The following is a 19,522-nucleotide window of genomic DNA, read 5'->3' as shown; positions in this document are numbered from 1 at the left end:
GTCTCTTAAATGCAAGGAATGTTTCCATGCCTCTGGATGCAAATACACAGAACTCTGGGGTAAGAGCAAGGGATGGGGAGAGGACCACGAGTGAAAAAGCAGCTACACGCATTCACCTAATTCCATCTGAGGGCAGAACAACATGGCAAGTCTTGGGGATAGCAACTGTTCCAAGAGTCAAGAAATACCATACACCCATGGAGAGATTTGCTCCTAAAAAGAAGTGGCAGTAACAAACAAACAAACAAAAAAAAAGAAAAACAAAAGAAGAAATATTTCTACAACCACACTCTTCAAGACAACGCCATAAATATGCTATTTAATATTTTAACTTTATAGCATTGGACACACAGCTCAACATATTGAAATATTGATTCCTTGGAGAAAAAAAAAAGGAAAAAAAAAAAGAAACAAAAAATACTGCATCTTTCTGCCGAAGAATCTCGGCCTCCAGGCATGAGGTGTAGTGCACCAGTGTCCTAGATGGAGCCCAGAGGAGAGGACCAGATAGTAAACAGAAAGAATACTAGAAAGGAATGAGAGGGAAAAAATTGGGTAGGAGCCAAAGAGGGGCTTTTCTGCCATGTTAAGAAGTGTGGGATATCCTGTTTGCCATTGTGGCCCCTGACAGTTTTTAAATAAATGTGTGATGTTCAATGGGAGCTTAACAGCCTACTTCGGCTCCAGTGCCCAGAGAGGAAAAGCAGGGCAGAGGTACTTGCAGCCTCTCTCTTCAAAGAAATGGGATTCGTTTATCTTTTAGGTGAAATCAGGAAGAGAGCAAATTTGTATGGCTATAGCAGACATGACATAGGGTCTCTCAGCATCATTCTAGCCCCATTTTTGTGCTTTCTTATATTTCTGCATGGGAAACAGAAGTGACTATATAAAATTTGGGGGACACTAAACAGATATACTTACATGAGGCTTAGAAGGGCATGTTAAAAGATAGAAGGTATATACTATATGCATAGAGAGTAACTTCTGGGGCAGTTCAGATAAAAATCCTTCCAGTTGTCCCTAGTAACAATGTTGTGTCCACTCCAGCAATCCCATGATATGACTGGCCATCTGTCCTGACATTCAAGCTTGGCTTCTAGGACCCTCATGGAATGCTGTAGGCTACCCAACACCCCTTAATAAATCCCTTTCAGCTTAAATGATGTCATCTGCAACTAAGAACCTAGCTAGTTGACACGATACAACAGCTCCTTTTCTTCTGTCATTCAGAGCTTCTAACCTTAGAAGATCTTCCTTCACTGCTTTCGTGGAGCTATCCAGCTCAGACCAACCTAGGAAGCCTGCAATAGCTGCACAACCTAAATTCTCCAATCAAATTTTAACAGAAATAAGATACACATTTTCATGTTTATCAAACTCCAATATTTACCTCCTATTTGGTTTTTAACTTGGAGGAAGAAAGGGCATGTTTAAATTTCATCCCTTGAAATCCTGCTTCCTAAAAAGAATAAGATCACACTGTGCTCTGGAAACAGAGAACAAGTCAGAATCAGCTGTTTGGCTACAGCAAACCCAATTCCAGAGCCTGTTTGAAGTAAGGAAAAGGATGCTTTCGTGTTAATTAGAAAGTCAATGGGAGAACATGGAGTGCAGAAACTTCAGCTAGGAGATGCAATCTGTTGATTACCAGGGGACCCTTTTTGCAAGAGGTCATAATCTCAAACCTTCAGCTCACTTATATTATTTGCAGGGGGTTGATTTTCCCCCTTGACTCTCACAGAGTTGTCCAAATACACCTGTTTCCAAAGCATGTGGTCTCCACACCTGAACCTCTCAGAGCTGAAAATGAGGAATAAATAAGAAATAAAAATAACCAACTCTGAGTGGAGCAATAAAGGACTAGGTGGCACATGAACTAAGTTACAGAAAAATCAGCCAAGAAGCCCAAAGGTTTCCAGTCCCGGAGTCTCAGGTCATTATCAAGCTAAATTCTCTTCCCTACATTTCCCCATCATTAAAACAAGAAGAGAGACATTAAATATATAGTTGTCTTTGCTGAGTAACTATTTTGCACTCCACACAACAGTGGTGGGGGGGCGGTACAAAAGATGTAGGAGACTGCTGCCTTGTACTCCAGCTTACAAGCAAACCCAGGGAACACCAGAATGATGAGAGTAGGTGTGGCTGGTACTGCCATACTGTCCACCAATACCCATTCTTCCCACATTCCAAAAATAGAACCTCAATTCTGGCACATGGCCATGCAGAATAAATACAATATTCCTTAGTCTCCCTTCTGTTAGAAGTGGCCAGTTGACTGGATTCTGGCCTATAAGGATATAAAATAAAATTATGGGTGCAACTTCTGATCATACCCTTAAAAGAAATGGGCTGGCCTTTGCCTGACTTCTTTTCTTCCTTTCTGCCATCCAGTTAGAATAAGGATATGGTGACACACCATCATGGATCATGAAGATAGAAAGCAACGTCCTAGGGATGAAGGAGCAAGAAGTTGGAAGAAATTTAGACCTTACACAACTTCACAGCTTAGAGCTTCTTCCCTAAACACTCAGACTTTTATGAGACTGAGAAACGTATTTGTACCACTGTAAATGAACTCTTAGGCCACTTTATTTAAAATCTTGGTTACATGTAGTTAATTAATTAGGACCTATATCCTAATTAATTGAGATGGCATGCAACCATTTCACTTATCCAGCAACCTCACTTTCCCAGAATATAGTTGTAAACAAAGGAAGAAAACTAAAAAGACCCCTAAGCAACCAAAGCTATATTTTCACTGGAAGCTGATGCACTTTATTCATAGGAATGGCACCCAGGCCAAGACTTGGTGGTTGCTGACTCTTATCATATCCACATTTCCAATAAACATGGTTCCTGGTATATTAGTCCACAGGCAATACAAAGATTAATAGAAAGAGAAGAGGACCGCTTTTCTTTTCCTTTGCTGTTCGAGAGTTTGACAACATACAGGATAAGTTTTAAAGACAGATAAACTGATATTACCAAGACATGATAGCACAATCTGACAGTGAGGAGAGATGACAAAAGTATAAAAAATAGATATGAGAATTTTAAATCCACACATAAATATATGAGAATTTAAAATCCATATATCCATATGTCTGGAGCTACTCATACATATAGGGGCAAATAATCTCACGTATCTAAATAGTCCTTAAGAGTATTCTTGATATAGTTCAGCACGATAATTGATGTTTACAGTATTTTGAGTCATACTCTTAAAAAACAGAAAAGTATGTAATTCACTTACTATTATTATTTCAGAACATTAGTCATCTTGAAACTTTGCTTATTTGAAACCTTTTAGTCCATGTGATGCCACATACATAAATTATTTCCTACAATACATTGTTAAATGAAATACATTTGGATATCACACACAAATCATTTCCTACAATCCATTGTTAAATGAAATACATTTGGATGGTCAGGGTTAGCACCATTTATTCTTTACCTAACCCCCTTTGAGCCTTGCCCTAGATATGATGTCCTGGAGATGAATCACACACATCACTACCGTCAAGTAACTCCTGGTCTACTTTGAACACACATAAATAAAGAGATCATTATAACACTAGACCAAACTTCTAGGGAAGGAAAATCATACACAATGTAGATGAAAGAAAAAAAATGACTATAATCTAAAAGAAGCCTGAATAAAATAAGATAAAGAATCATCTAAAACAAAAATAGGCAAAATGATTAATTATCTGTCCAGTTAAAAGCAAATTCAAATCTTTTCATGACAAATGTGAAAAGATGCTCCTTCTTGGCAGACATCAGGAAAATACAAAGTAAAATAGCGATGAGATATCATTTCTTACCTATCAAATCAGCAAAAGTAAGAGAATGATAATACATGTTGCTGGCAAGGATATGGGGAAGATGTTACCACATATACACGAATGGAAATGTGAATTATTACATTCTCTTTAGAAAACAATATGGCATCATCTATTAAAACACTGAAAAGTGCATACACTCGAACTCAGAAATACTACTTTTGGGAATCTACCCATAAAAGTTAAATCATCCATTAAAAATGATAAATGTTCAAGGATGCTTATTTCAGTATCATTTATAAAAATTAGTGAACAAAAATCAATGCCTATCAGTAGGAAAATGATGGAAAAATCCATGGTACACTCGTTCCATCAAAAACTATACAACCATTGAAAATCATAACATATCTATACCCTGTGACTCAAGGAGAGCTGGATGACAGGGAGAATAGTTTTCCGCAGTGCTTTAAGTGACAAATGCAAAAAATGTATATATGATATCATATTTAAACCAATGAGAAAAATTCTTGCCTATGTATGTGTGTGTGTGAATGTACATATTTGCAAATGATTATAGGAAATTAGAAAATACAGAAGGCATCTGGATTATTAGACCAGTTTGTAAACAAGCAAAAAAGCTGTATTAAAAAGTAGATATCCAGGATAAAAAGTAAACCACCTATATAATAAAGCAGAATATGTACAATTATATCCATAACAAGGCAGAGTATATAAAATTATATCCATCTACAGATGCTGGTAGTTATATATCTAAAGAGATAAGTGAAAGAATGGTCACCAAATTGTAGATAACAACTAGAATTTAAAGTGGTTTTTACTAACCCTTGTATCATTTTATACTTTTTCATTTTTTACAATTATTTTGTATTATTTATACAATTTGGAAAAAGTTGATAAAGTGATAAAAACAACCAATGTCAGTGCTGGTCACTATGAGTGAAGTCAACTAAGAAGAGTTCATATGGGACATAGTACCTGACCTCAGCTTTAAGAGACTATTGGATCTGGCGGAGAGTTGAAGACAGAGGAAGTGCCAGGGAGGAAAAACTGCATAAGTAAAGGCATGGAAGTAGAAATGAACATGGGAAATTAACCCTGAGACAGTTCACCCTCATATGGAGAAGCAGAAAAAGAAAAAAAAAGTAAGTAAATGGCTGATGTCGTGTGACCAGAATCAAACCAAGCAGATAGGAAGTGGAAATGGTCACATTATGACGCACTAAAATGTGATTTTTAGAGTTAACCTTAACAAATGAAAACAGCTTGGTTTCTTCAAATTCTACAAATTGACAAATATTTTGAGTTCCTAGGACTTTGTCCATGGTGACACCATGTGTTGCACTCAGATGTAAACTTCAGCTTGGTAACATTTTCATTTTAAACCCTCCTTCCTGTCACTTTCCAACTTGGCTGTAAATATTTGCTTGGAGAAAAAATGTCACCAAAGATCTAAGCTCAAGCTTCCAAAAAAGAAAAAAAGATGGTCATTTTTAAATAAGAGGCTGTATTCTGCATTTTAAGTAAACAAAAAGCCTCAACACCTATGGCTCAGAGCTCGTTTCAGAAAAAAAAATGTTTTTATTTATTAAAAGCCTATGAATACAAATGAATTCTTTATTTGGTATTCATTCTGATGTAAGTCTGCCTGCCCCTTTGAGATGGGAGCCATGTGTGCTTTGCTAAATAAATTGAGGGGTTGTCTGATTTCACTGTTTCTCTTGTCCTCTGCAATATGGCTGGGTTTTCTTTAGTCCCAAGTGAAGAACTATTAATTATATAGGATTCTTGTACTATTGCCAACAAGGAAAGAGCCTAAATGTCACCAAGTAATGATCACCTCCTTGCCCAAACCAGCTAGTGTTACACAGTGGCCCAAGACAGTTTATTTCAATCTGAGAAACATTCTCTTCTATCTTTCACAAGGTGCCTTTCACTGTCAAAGTGCAGGTTCAAATCACAAGGATCACAACTTTACTATTCTGATCACCATATTACAAAACAAGGCAGGTAATATTATCTCATTTCCAGGGAATTGAAAAAGATACCCAGAACCATCAGGTAGCCCTTCTGATGCCTGATAGTGGAATGGAAGAAAAATTCAGGCCCCTGAAACGCAAACACTATGTCTTTTTAGACAATTATCCTTCTGTGCATAGGACTGACCATGAAAAAAAGAAAACACACAAGAAAAATTTCATCATTTCATGCTTTGCTGAATTTTAAGAGCAGCAACAAGGATCAGTGAAAAAAAGAGTCTGAAGAAAGAAAATGAGAACAGATGTTGAGACCAGACACACAATGTCCCAATCCCAGTCCTTCTCTCACTTGCCTTGTGACTCTCAGCACTCATTTAACATCACTGAGTCTCAGTTCCCTTCCATGGAAATATGGGATTGTTTTGAAAATTGATAGAATAACATACGAAAAGTGCCCATAGGTACAAGGTAGACAGTAAAAACAGCAGATACAAAAGCATCAGCAATGACAATGAGGATGACTGTGGTGATGGTGATGATGGTTCTACTGTTGAGGAACTCCAGGATCTTACACAGGTCCCACAATCTTATATAACCAGGTAGTAAAAGGCACAGGCTACTCATGCTCAAATCCTAGCTCTACTTTTAAGCTGTGCCTCATATTCCTTATTTATGGAATGTGAATATGAAACAAGTTAATGTATCTGAAGTGTTTAGAGCAACACCTTGCACATAGTAAATATCCCTCTCCCTTAAATAAAAGAGTTGGACAAAAGCTTTTGCAAGTTCAAGCTCTATTATGTCACTTGGTCAGGATTATCAATTTAGAATAAGCACAAGTACTCAAAATGAGTACAGTCTCTAGAGTCAGAAAGACTTGAGTTTATATCCAATGCACTAACTTGTGCCTAGGACATGTTACTTAATGTCTCTATTCCCTGGTTTCCTTCTCTATTCATTAAAAACTCAGCAAATATTTTACTGATTTTTACTGTGCCAAGCATGTTCCATGTGAGAATAAACTAAGAGTTATCACACTATTCTTAGGATCATTAGAAGGATGAAACAGGAAAATACAGGTAGTGTGCTCAACCCAGTGTCTGGCATACAGCGAGCCCTCAATAAATGAGAGTTGTAATTCCACTACTTACCCAGAGGCAGATGCTATCAAAGTCAAGCTCTGGAGGCCTCCAGTAACCACTGCCTCACTGACAAATTATCCCAACACCAATGTTTTTAACCATGCCATCAGGTTTTCCAGCACACCTACAGAACTAGGAACTATGTCTACAACTGCTTACCGAAGTAGCAAGAGACATACTCTGTCCATGGTTCTGATTCAAACAAGAGATGCAGAAGAACAGTATTGGGGAAAAGGGTATATCTTAATGAAACTGTCGCAGAAAACATGGACGCTGCCAGTGTTGTCATCCCTAGACATGAGTGTCAGCAAAACCCACCCCTCTCCAGGAAGCAGCTTCCATCTGCCCCATTCAGTCACTGTACTAAAGTGAAAGCAGAAGGTGGCCAGCTCCTTCCTGGGATCAACTCTCACATCTAAGGATACAGAATGAGCCTTGGACTCACAGACCTGAGTTCAACATCTTCCATTTCTTCCTGGCTCTGGGAACTTGGCCAGGTCACATTAGCTTATCACATGTGCCTCTGTTTTTCATCTGCAAAAGGACAAGGACACCTAATTGGAAGGGCAACTGTGAAGATGTGGACTAAAGGGCTCCGTCAATTCTTAAGCTCTGAACAAATATTGGGCATATGAAGCTGAATTAGATGACCTGCCACTAGGTGCTCACAGACCCACTAATAGGGTAGAGTGGAAAAAACAGAGGCAACAAAATGAAGGAGATCTGGGTTTGGATCCATCTAGACACTACTATGTTTTTCTTTCTGACCTGACCATTTAATGTAACCTCTTGGAGCCTAGCTTTCTTTATCTGTAAAATAAAGATCACAACACCAGTCACATTGGGCTGTTGTGAAGATTAAGGAAACAATTTTTGATGTAATTAAAAATTTAAACCCAACTAGTATGCGTGTTCTAGTTATTTAAAAGTAAACCCAACTACCTAGTTATTTAAGTATAAACCGAACAAGTCTCTGTTCATTTATTCCATAGTTTTTGGGCACGTCCTGCACATACAGTATTGTATGAGGTATAAAGATGATGTACATGAATATATATTGCACGTTTCCTGCACATAATCTAGTTAGGAAAATATTATGTAAAGTAAAGGAGCAATGCCAATGTTTAATAATGTGTATTAAACATAGAAGGTATTTAGGTGGGGTGGGGGAAGGGGTTGTCACTTTTTATTTTACACACTTCTGTATTGTTTGAATTTCTAAGAAAAAAAGTTTGTATCAATATTGTTAACAAAAAAAGGAATAAGAGAAAATAAATAAATTTAGAAGGTGTCAAAGATGTTAATCATCCTTTAGAAGCTCTTAAAATGAATGTAGTCATTAAACATCAATCATATGCTTTCGTGCAGAGGACTGTGTTATATCCTGAGATTGAATAGGGGAATGAGTAAGTCCCTGCATTGAAGGAAATCTCACTCTAATGGGAGAGATAAATGCGTGGAGACTTGTAACACAGCACTTCAAGAAGGGCATTTAAAGAGTACTGAGGGAGCATGAGCTTCCTGAGAGAAAGGAACCTCTGAGTGGAAGTCACTTTTAAGATGGATCCTAATGCACGAGGAGAGTCTACAAGACAAATGAATAGGAATGCATTCTCCAAACAAGGAGTGAAAGTAGCACCTGCAAAGGTATGAAAAGCACATGTGTGGTATGAGTGTGTAAGTGCATAGATGTAAGTGCATAGATGTGTGGCATGAGTGTGTAAGTGCATAAACATGAGTGTGTTTGAGGCTGCATGTGATGTTGTGTGTGGGTAGGTGTGCATGTGTGAGTATGGTAGTGAGTGATGTAAGTATAATGCTGTGTATATGTGTGTGAAGGCATGTCTAATGCTGTGTATATGTATAGAAGGCTGTGTGCGATGCTGTGTGTATGTGCGGGCTGTTTGTATTTATGAATGTGTGAAACTGTGTGTGAGTGGTGTGAATGTAATGTGTATGCATGTATGTGAGGGTGTGTGTGATTCTGTGTGAGAAGGTGTGTGTGTATGTGCATGTGTAGGTGTGTGGGTGTGAGGGTAGTGTGGGTGTATGGTGTGAGCATGTGTGTGTGTTGTGTGTCACAAGAACATGAGGAGGGAGTAAGACTGCTAGATAGTGAAAGGTCTTGAAGTCCAGAGTCAGGAATTTGAACAGTATGCCTTGGGCAATAGGGAGCACTTTATGTTTTTGACCTGGGAGTAACATGATCAAAGCCATGTTCTAGAAAGATGTGTCACATCTGTGGAAGGGCCCATACTGAAGGCCAGGAGATGAGCTGGGAGGCTCTGAGGATGGGCCAGAACAGGGGCAAGGAGGCTGGAGAGGAGAAAATTAATTGAAATCATTTTGTCATCACTGCTAGTTCTGGGTGGCATGTAAGGGTGTTTACTATTCATTTTTCATTCCCCCCCGCCCAGGTTAAATAAATAAATAAATGATACATGATTGTAAAAGTTGTCCATTCGATGGAAGACAGGTCTCAAAACAACAACAACAAAAAACACCTCCTCCAAAGTTGTTGAGAAACCCAGTCTGTCCAAATGGAGTACCCAACTTGATCCAAGCAAGAGCACACTCTCCAGGTTATACAAAGCACGTCTGCTAGGCAAACAGCTCCCCTCCCAGCACCAACACCACACCAGCAACTGGAGTCTCCAGTCATGGATGAATGGAGAAAACGAGTTCATGACTTTCTGTGGTACAATGTGTATTTCATAAATAATTGCCTTATTATGTCAAAGCTAAGTTCCAGGCTGCAAGTCTACCTGGAATGTGTCCTGTGCAGTTTGAGATTTTCCTTTACATTTTTTCTAAGCTAGATGGTAAGACTGGTCTTGCTTCATGTGGGCTCTAATCGCTCCCTCTTAGGGCTAGTATTTCCCTCGCTGCTTTTCTTTCCCTTCCTGCATCTCTCCCTTCTTCTCCTCACCACCAACCTCCCCAACCCCCAACCCCCAACCTAGTTCTCTGTCTCTGCTTCCTCTTTCCCACTGTCTGGTTGCATTTGAAGACTTAAGCTATCTCTGTCTCTCTATATCTCTTAGCTCTGCCCCCCACTCACTCCTTCCTTTGCCTCTTCCCCTCTCTTCTTTCTTCTCTCCCTCTATTCTCACTCTGCATCCCTTCCCGGTATGTACAAAAGATTCCATTTTTAAAAAGGAGCAAGGCTTTTGCTTGCACAAGAATCTGATCCACAAATGTGGTCACTGTAAGGCAACTAGCTGAGTCCAGATTCAAGAAAAGAAAAATCTTGTCAAAGAGAGAGTGCTGAATGGTGGCCATTCATTTTGAGGGAGGCGGGTGAATCCTGTGGCTCCCAGTTGTCCCTGCACACCAGTATCACCAGGCAGTCTTCCAGCTGGGAAATCCCTATTTGCCAATAAGCCCTGGCCAGCCCCCATTCCTTTCCACTAGGAGCGAGGTGGCACTGTTGCTGTCACATTGCGTGTACTGCTCCAGCTACTCCTTCCGCTCAGCTGAGAAAAAGAAAAAGCCATAAAATTCAGAACCAGCTAATGTCAGCACTGCAGGGGATTTCAGAGATCCCTTGGTCCAACCCTTGTCAGGTCACTGGTGGAGAGACTGGGGCCCCATGTCACTAAATGCCAGGGAGATCTATTATTAGAAAACCCAGACCTAGGACCTGTTGCAAAAATCCCTCTGCCCTGGGAACACCTCTAGATTTTGAACAGAATCTTAACAGAAATCTACTATCTAGCATCCGAATGTATAAAGAGATAGAAGCAGCTTAAAATAGAGACAGAAAGAGGTTCAAATGCACATGGTGCAGGTACGAAATTCACTACATGTTCCCTGCACGAAGGATTTGGGCAGGGAAGTGTGTGGAAGATGGGGCTGCAGTGGTAGAGGGCTCCAAGCTCTGAAGACCTTTTTAATATGGCTGTATTGTAATACTGCAGTGCCAAACCCCACCAGTCATTCCAAAAGCAAAAGGAAGCCCCGCTCTGCAGCAGAACTTCCCAGGCCTGGAAACAGATTGTCTTTCTTTTGCACCCATTTAATAACCGCTGTATTTAACATGATCACGGGAAATGTGCATCCTCGGAAGGCACAGTAAGGAACCTCGGTCTGCAACGACGCGATTCCTCGGACACGAAACTAAAATGCATTCATTGGAACTCAGCCTCCCAAAGCGGAAGCAAAAACACAGCAAGGCGATTTACAGGCAAGAGCCCCTCTGAAAGAGAGGAGAGGAGGGGGCTTGGAAAGCAAGGGGACACACCTTTTCTGAGCTGTTCGAAACAGGCTGCCTGCAAAGTCCACCCATACTGTGCTGCCAAGGGTTAATTTTATCGGCAAAAATTGGTACACACACACACAAACTCCTACTGCACCCCCACAACCTCAGCCACCACCACATAGTTGGATCTTTTTAATCTTAAATTCTCAGAAATTCCCTGATCAGCCCTATCTTTTCGGAACAGCCCCTCCACCTGGGCTGGATTCCCACCTCATCATCAGTGAAAGCCCAGAGAGCCGGGCATAATTATTTTCCTACAAGGTTATGCCTAATTGGCCACTAACCTAATTGATTAATCATCTTATTTTTCAAAGCAGCATCAAAGAGCCAAGCTGAGAGGGCAGAAAGAAAGCATGCGTCCAGATGGCGCGAGGGTTAAAATTACAGACTTTGGGTAAGACCCCTGGCCAGCTTGCCTGGTTTCTAGATACAGAAGTGGACAAAAAAGAAATGAAAACGCGGACTGAGCGAGGAAATGCGCAAGATCACAGAAGGACTGAACCTGCCGGGAACCTCAAGGCTACCCAGCTAGCCCGAGTCCAGTCGTCGACGCGGATGAAGTTGTTTCCTCGGAACAGAAAGGGTTAAATGGCTGCGCGTCAACTCGGCCTCAGCTGGGGTGTCAGGGAGCAAGAGCCGCTTGGCTCGGGCGATTCCGCGTGGTGGGGGAAGCCCGAGGGTCGCCCTGGCGCTCCGGCCACAACTTGGCCGGCTCGGTGCGGCAGCCCTCGCCTGCGCCTTTGCGCGCCACCCAAAACTTTGCGCACACTGCAGCCGCCGCCTGCCCACTCTGCGCGGTGAGACGCGCGCCGCCAAGCGCCGCGGGCAGCCCTCCGCAGCCGCCGCGGCAGCCGTTGCCTGGCTTCTGGCTCCAGACTTTTCCCCTGCTGCCTCCAGTTCCCACCCAGGAGGCTCTCTCGCGGCCGCGAGACCGCGGCGCCCAACCCACAGTGGGCAGTGCGGGCGCAGCGTTGCAGACCACCACCTCGCCGGGTGCGGGCAGCGCCCACTGGACGGATGGGCCCCCGCGGCCGCCCCTACCCCGGCGCGCCCACCTCGAGCCTCCCACGCCGCGGCGGGCGCAACATCTTTTCCTACCTCCAGCCGCCGAGGACCACACTCTCCGCTCAGCCCTCTCGACTCATCCTCCGGCTGCAGTAGAGGACGAGCGGGCTCCGCTTTTGTTCCCTGGGGCTGGCAGGTCCGTGTGGGGCCAGGGCGCGCGGGAGATGCCGCGGAGCTGGGTATCCCGGAGAGGGGATGCTCACTCCCAGCAGCTCCGCTGGCAGCAGTAGTGGTGGTGGCAGCAGAGGCAGCGGCAGCAACAGCAGAAGCAGCAGCAGCAGCAGTAGAGATAGTGCCGGCTCTCTGCAGGCCACATCTTTCATACCTTATACATCACTACCGCATTCCCCCGAATAGGGGAGCCCCTCAGCATTTCGCTACCTAGCGCGGAATGCTGTTGCCCGAAGAGGTGGCGCGGCCTGACCGACCTGGCCTGAATGTGAGCTCTGAGTGGGAAGGACCTCAGCACCCACTCGCAGACTCCCTTCTCTGCTACGGTCACAGTGAGGTCTACAACTTGCAGCCATTCTGCAGTCTTCACCGTTTGCGGTGCTCAGTGTCTGCTCCCCTGGGAAGTATGGGCTTCGGGTTAAGCAAAAGTGATTTACTAGGGAGAGCCCTCTCTGAGCTGCCTCTAGGGTCTTGGCCTGCATGTGCTTTTACACAGCCTCCTCCTTCTTGCGGTGTTCACAGGTGCAAGATTTTGCAGCAGCAGACACACACTCTCCTGCAGGTACATAAACCCCTGAGACATGTTATGCACACCCCACAATCAAGTGTGTGGGCACTGAAGCAGACAGACCAGGGTTTCGGTTGTATCTGTGTGGTCTTATCAAACGACCAAATGATTGAGCTTCCATTTCTTCATCTACAAAATGGGAACCATATGTCTCATAGAATTGTGATAATCACATGAGACAAGCACAGAGCTTGACACATGGTAAGTGATAGCAAAACATGAGTTTTTCTTCCTTCATCTGACGCAGGTCTGCCCTTCTTGAGGTAATTATATATCAGTAACAATTCACTCATCAATAAATATTTTTGTGTGCTTACTATGAGCCAACCTCTACTTTATGGAGACGGGCAGAACATTCAAAAGAACACAGACAAGTAATTTTTATTCTCTTGTAACCTGCTCTCTAGTAAGGCGGAAAATAAACAAGTAAATCAGCAAGAAGCTATTGGATAGTAATTATCACTATTGACCAAAATTTAAGTAGATGACGACATGTGATAGAAAATGACTGGGGTAGGACATCAGGCTGGGCGTTTGGGAAACAGCCCTCTAAGCACATGACCACTGATCTGAGGTCTGTATGATAAGGAACCAGTCATTAGAAATAGTGAGAACAAGTGCCAAGGCCCTGAAGAAGGAACAGGTTGAATGTGTTTGAATAGCAGGAGGAAGGAAGTGTGGCTAGAATGTAGCAAGAGTGATGAGTTGGTGACATGAGATTAGGTGCAGAGGGAAGCTGGTCTTATGGGGAAAGATCAGTAAGGGAAATTGATTTGATGCCAAGTTTGGAGTTTTGGGGGTTAAATAGAGATGTCACAGTTACAGGATTGGAGACAGTGTGATTTTTATTTGTAAAAGCTCACTCCAGCTGCTGTGCAGAGAATGTACTGAAGGGGGCATGAGTGGAAGGAGAGGATCCAATCAGAGTGTCCCACAGTGCTGAATAAAAGTCCCTTTCAAGTCCCTGACCTCCACAACCACAACAACTTCCCCTCTGCCTGTAGTTCCACTAGGAAAAAGGCCACTGCACAGCTACCCTGGAAGCCTGGGTATGAGTTTCTCCTACCACTCTCTGAGTATCCTTTTCCTTAACTGGAAAATATAAATAATAACATATATATTCTCATAAAATTATTGTGAGGATGAAATGTGACAAGGAAAGCACCTAAGGGGCTAAATGACCATTAATTTCATGTTCAACATTTCTCTACTTTCAGGTTTTCAAGGAGCCTCTGGAGTGCTCCTACAACCCTTCTGTCCTGTCCAGGATCAGGCAGGGGTTGCCTGTTTGTTGAATCCACGAAGAGCTTCTCTCAGCATCTGGGATGCTTGCATTTGTAATGCCAGCCCCTGAACACATCTGTCTTTTTCTCAAGCAGGAAACATTTCGAGCAGGAACGATTTTCATTTTGTTTAGGTCCTTTCGATTTTTTTCTGTCTGCCACCCTCATCTAGTTTGAAGCATGCAGGACATCATCATATAAACCACTCAAGGTATAAAAATAGAAAGGAAAACAGAGCTGTTGGGGGATGTGTAGAGCCAGAGATGGCAAGAAAGGAAAACAGACAGTCCTTTCTCTCTTAGCAACAGGAGGAAAGGTTCTCAGCTGAGACACGTGATAATTTCTGATATCAGTATAGTGTAACAGATTCCAGAGGCCTCCAGGATCATGCTCCCCACTGCTACCACGGAAACTCAATGAGATAAAATAGGCATGATTTGATATTGCCCCCCTTTGACAGATGAGAAAGCTAAACCCCAGACAGGTGAAGTAGCAGAGCTGGAACTTGGACCCAGGTGCTCTTGACTTTCTCCTTCTCTATGCCCAGGTGCTTCAAATGACCCCAACCTTAATGGTGTTGCCTAATTCTCAGGGCCCCAAAGCACTTATCCAATTGAGACCCAGAACTGTAGATCTCCAAGACAGTCAATTCATTCCCTTGCGCCCAACTCAATGTACTGCACTTCTCTCCATGTTTCTCCAAGCTAGTTTCTCCAACTCCAAAACTAGTACATTGAAGTCCAGATAGGGATCTTAAATGTTAAGTGGTCATAGAAACTTGCTCACTACTGCTTGGTTGGAAATCAGGGAGAGAACAGTTGCTAATTGATGTGCCTTTGGGTTGCTGCATGGGAATCAGAGAGAGTGTGAGATCCTACTTCGAATCTCCTGTCATTTATTGTGTGTTTCTAAGCAAGTTATGAACCTCTCGAAGTTTTAATGACCTCATCTAAAAAATTGAATCACTATCTGCCCTAGGAGCTGTGAAGACTAAAGGAAATGCTCTAAGGATTTGCTCAGTTATCTGTCTATATCCTTAAATATTAGTATCATTTTCTCTCTAGCCACCCCCACCACCATAGGCAACTGGTTAACAACTGACTCTGATTGTTGTTAACAAGCCTGATTAACAATAAAGCCCTGAGTCATGGCATTTGCCAATTTCCTGAGTGTAAATATCCTCACCTTGGCTGATTTCAAGGTACCAAAAAAGTGTCAGTGAATGTGGAATTAAGAAGAGGTGTGCACAGTCAGTTATTGTGAGCTTGTACTATTAGCTGGACCCAATACATCACCACTGATAAAAATCAGCCTCAAATAGTTGGGCTGCCCTTGACAGTTTAGAGAGCCCTTTATTTTAGATTATTTCCTGTGATATTCACAAGAATCCTTGAAGGGAAATTATCATCCCTATTTCCCCAACTGAAAGACGGTAAAAGTGAGAACCAGAGAGACTGACTGACTTGCTCAAAGACAGACAGCTAGCTAGTAAGAGTTAAGATTCAATCCTGAGCCTTCTGGCTCCAAATCTAGGGACCCTTCTATGCTCTGTACCATACATTACCTGGGTGATCACTGCACAAGCTCTGCAGATGTCTTTCTCTTTCAGGGCCATGATACTAGGACCTGTGCTTCTGTTTTTCGATTGGACAGGCAAGAATAGTCATCCCCGCCCTTCGCAGATACCCTGAGAATCAAATGAGATAATGCAGATGAAAATAATTTGCAAAGCACCCTACAAGGATAAAAGTATGAATATTATAGTTAGTGGCTGGAGAAAAAATATGGAGACAACAAATCCCAAGCCCTAGAGGAACTTACAAACCACAGAAGAGGCAGGACCACCCTGCACACATTCACCACGTTCACTTCAGATCCACACTCAAGGGGAAACATGCAATAAGATATTGATTCAGTCCCTTTTAAAATGTCTATTAGTATAAAGACAACGGGAATGTGAAGGACAAAATGATGTGATTTTTAATTACAGGCATAGCCAGAGTTGTTTTTCAGAAACCTTGTTGCTTTTCTCTCTTGCTGTTTGTAGAAATACAGTCATTTCCTACTCCAGTGCTGCCCCCTACCCCACCCACCTCCTTTGAGAGAGGTCGAGATCACCAGCCTAAGGCAAAGGGAATTTATTAAGGCAAAGACAGAGGCGTTTGTCACTTGGCAGTCCAGAGTGAAGCCAGCTTGTTTCCATCGATGATGTCATCATGTCTGTGAACTCTATTGCTTGCTTGTTCATTCTCTCTCTCTCTCTCTCTCTCTCTCTCTCTCTCTCTCTCTCTCCTTCTCCACCCGCCCCCCCCCCCCGCCCCATTTCAGAAAGCTTTCTTCCTATAAAAAGCAGGAAGGGTCATGGCCACCAAGAGCTGTAGGCTTATATCATCTCAGGAAAGAAATATTCTCTCTCCCAGTCTCAAATTTATACAAAAAATAAAATGTTCGGCTTGTCCTGGATTGTCATGTGCCTAATCTCTGCTAGAGGGACTACAACTGACCAAGTCTGACACAGAATGAATCTTGTGGCCAAACTTCATGGAGTGGAGGAGATGTGGTCCCCCAAAGGCAGGAAAGTCCTTTTACCAGATAAAAGGAAGGAGTACTGGGGAGACAAAATTAACAGGCATCCACTGTGGTGACAGAGTCAAAACTCAAATAGTGCTTGTTAAATGCCTCTTCCACTTTCATTTAATTTTCATAATAAGCCTGTGAGGTAAGAATTATTATGTCTGTTTTGCAAATAGGGAAACTGAGACCTGAAGAAATCAAACTAATGTGCCTAAGCTCCCCTATTTCAAGGTACCAAAGTCAGGATTCGATTCTGACACTTCTTGGCCCCACTGCCTGCGCTCTTTCTACTGCATTTTCTGCAGGGCCTGTGGCCATGGAGTTCAGCTCTGGGGTCTGTGAAATGAGGGTATCCCTTCAGGCTCAGCCCTTCTGAGAGGGAGAGAGGGGACCAAGAGCCGTGTGCTACCTCTCAGACAAGGCGTGTTTTCTCCCTCTCCAGTGCAAGTTTAAGAGAACACTCTTCACTATCATTGGCATTGTTGCCATAGTCTATGGGTACACGGTTGCCAGGGTGATTAGAGGGATTGCAGTGAAGATGGATCCTCCAGAAAAGGCACCATGGCAGCTCTGCAGAGTACTGAAGCCGGTGTGTGCCCGCCCTTGCAACTATGAGCTTCTGTCTCCAGTCTTGTGTGCCATCTACCCATTTTCCAAGGCCCAGCAGCCAGCCAGTGCAGTGCCTTTACAGGCTTCTGGCAGAATTAAGAAAAGAAGAAGGAGAGATACAGAGGGATGAAAGGTGGAAAAGAAATGGTGGGTGCTTTAGGGAATTAGCAGATGTTAAACTGTGGAGATTTATTCAGAAATGTGTTCAGATGATAATCAGAAGCATCCATACAATGCTGCAATTTATGATATACCTACTGTGTGCATTAGCTCATTGAAACCTCCCCAAAGTTCTCACAGTATTATTTTAGCACCATGTTTATATTGTGTGTTTGTCTGTCCATCCCCACTAGTCTGGGAGATCTTTGCAGTCATGGGCTTTTTATTGTACATCTCTGTATCCTCAAAAGTCTCCAGACTGGCTGGCACTAATATAGGCTTGGAAAACATTTGACAAATGAATGAACATGATGTATAAGTGCATGATCAAGAACCCATACAGGATTTCTGATTCCAAGTCCACAAATTGGTCTCTCCCACCTTTCTGAACTCCTATAAATATTATGGTCGGGCAATTAATTTAACACTCATATGCTGACTTGCGCCATCTCTTGAGTTGTTGTATTGAACTATAATTTGAAATTTTTATTGTTATTAAACATTTCACAAGGGGATTTATGTCTTGTTTTCACAACTAGCCTGTGAGCTCATTCATTCATGCAATAAGCATTCACTGAATTATGCACTGGGCATTGTTACATGGGTTGTTCCACTTAACCCTTCCTTCTTCTCCAAGAGTATAATTATCCAGAGCCTACTGTGTGTCAAAGGCACTGTGTTCAGTGTGTGATATCATATATTCTGACAATTCAAAATCTTCAACCAAGTTGCAAACTCAAAAACTTTAAAGGCCACATTAGTAAGCTGAAGGAGTGAAGCAGTTGACAACTAGGAGAGAGTGAGTTGATTTGTACAGGGCTTCTACAGATGACCTTGCAGCCTATGCATCATACAAAGGTCCCCAGATGAAGACATGAGGATGCCCTAAAATCCAGCCTGCTCTCCAAACCATGCGTCAGGGTGTGGGACTATGACTGCATGCAGGTATTAACACCTTATTATTTTATTTTTTTTTTCCTGAAAAGCACTTTAGCTTGCTAAGCCCCACACCTGAGGCTGCAATTGGTCAAAAGGGCTACTCTCCTAATTTGCATGAGGGCACAGCATGTGCTAAGGGAGGACCTGTCATTTATGGTGTGTGTTGGGGATAGGAAGGAAATAAACTTTAGGTTGCACCTCCCCATTAAGGTCACTAAAATTCAATTAAACAGATTGCTGCACAAATAAAATACTTCTGTAAAACATATTCCACTTAGAGCAACCCCTAGTTTCTAGTTGATTCTTTAAACAACTCTACAAAACAGACAGTAGCTGTGTAATTGTACAGTTGGGGCAACTAAACCTCAGAGAATTGAAATGACCCCATGACGTTATGGTTTATGATGTAAGGCCCCAAAAGGTTACGTGCATCTGGAGCTAGGAATGTGATTCAGCTTCTATCGAGTGACAGGACCTGGGCCCCTTACACTTGATCTTGATCTTCTTGCAGGATTCCAGGCTTTGAGTGTGGTGCTTAGTTGGTGCCAGGGAAGATGAAGACTTGCTTATTTGGATTTTAAATTTGTACTGTTGCCGTGGGTGGGGAGGGAAGGTTCACCCCCAACACATTCCTTGTACACATGCACACAAATGCATTCAAGGATAATTTGGGGTTCCCCAGGACAGGCACTTGTCAGCTCTCCTGTCCCAGCGTTGCTATGGCGGGTGTCTTCACACACCAGGAGGAGTCTGAGAACCCCGTGAAGAAGCAGCTGTGTCTGTCAGCCTCACAGGCAGTGAGGAGTCGCTGCAGACAACAGACACGCCGGGGGCACCAAGGACCCATTCTGTTTACTTTGCCTCCCTACTGCTCAGTTGTTCAGTCCAATCTGTTTCAGGACTTCAGTTCAATGAAAAGAGTGAAAAAGAAAATCTTTTTAAACCAACAGGCTGAGATATTTTGCA

The 19,522-nt window shown here is 42.6% G+C and overlaps 1 protein-coding gene across 3 annotated transcripts in view; it reads right to left on the bottom strand.

The window, feature by feature from the left end:
• Positions 1-12,547, bottom strand: part of DAB1 (DAB adaptor protein 1) — a 1,247,092-nt gene extending 1,234,545 nt beyond the window's left edge. For all 3 annotated transcript variants that reach the window (XM_065521819.2, XM_065521824.2, XM_074005785.1), the window contains exon 1: positions 12,287-12,547. The gene's annotated coding sequence lies outside the window, so the exon portion shown is untranslated. The remainder of the gene's footprint in view (positions 1-12,286) is intronic.
• Between the last annotated feature and the right edge of the window lie 6,975 nt (positions 12,548-19,522).

The sequence above is a fragment of the Macaca fascicularis genome, chromosome 1 (assembly GCF_037993035.2).
Source record: "Macaca fascicularis isolate 582-1 chromosome 1, T2T-MFA8v1.1".
NCBI lineage: Eukaryota > Metazoa > Chordata > Mammalia > Primates > Cercopithecidae > Macaca > Macaca fascicularis.
Note: the sequence above shows the minus strand (reverse complement) of the source record. Positions and strands in the feature narration are given on the sequence as shown.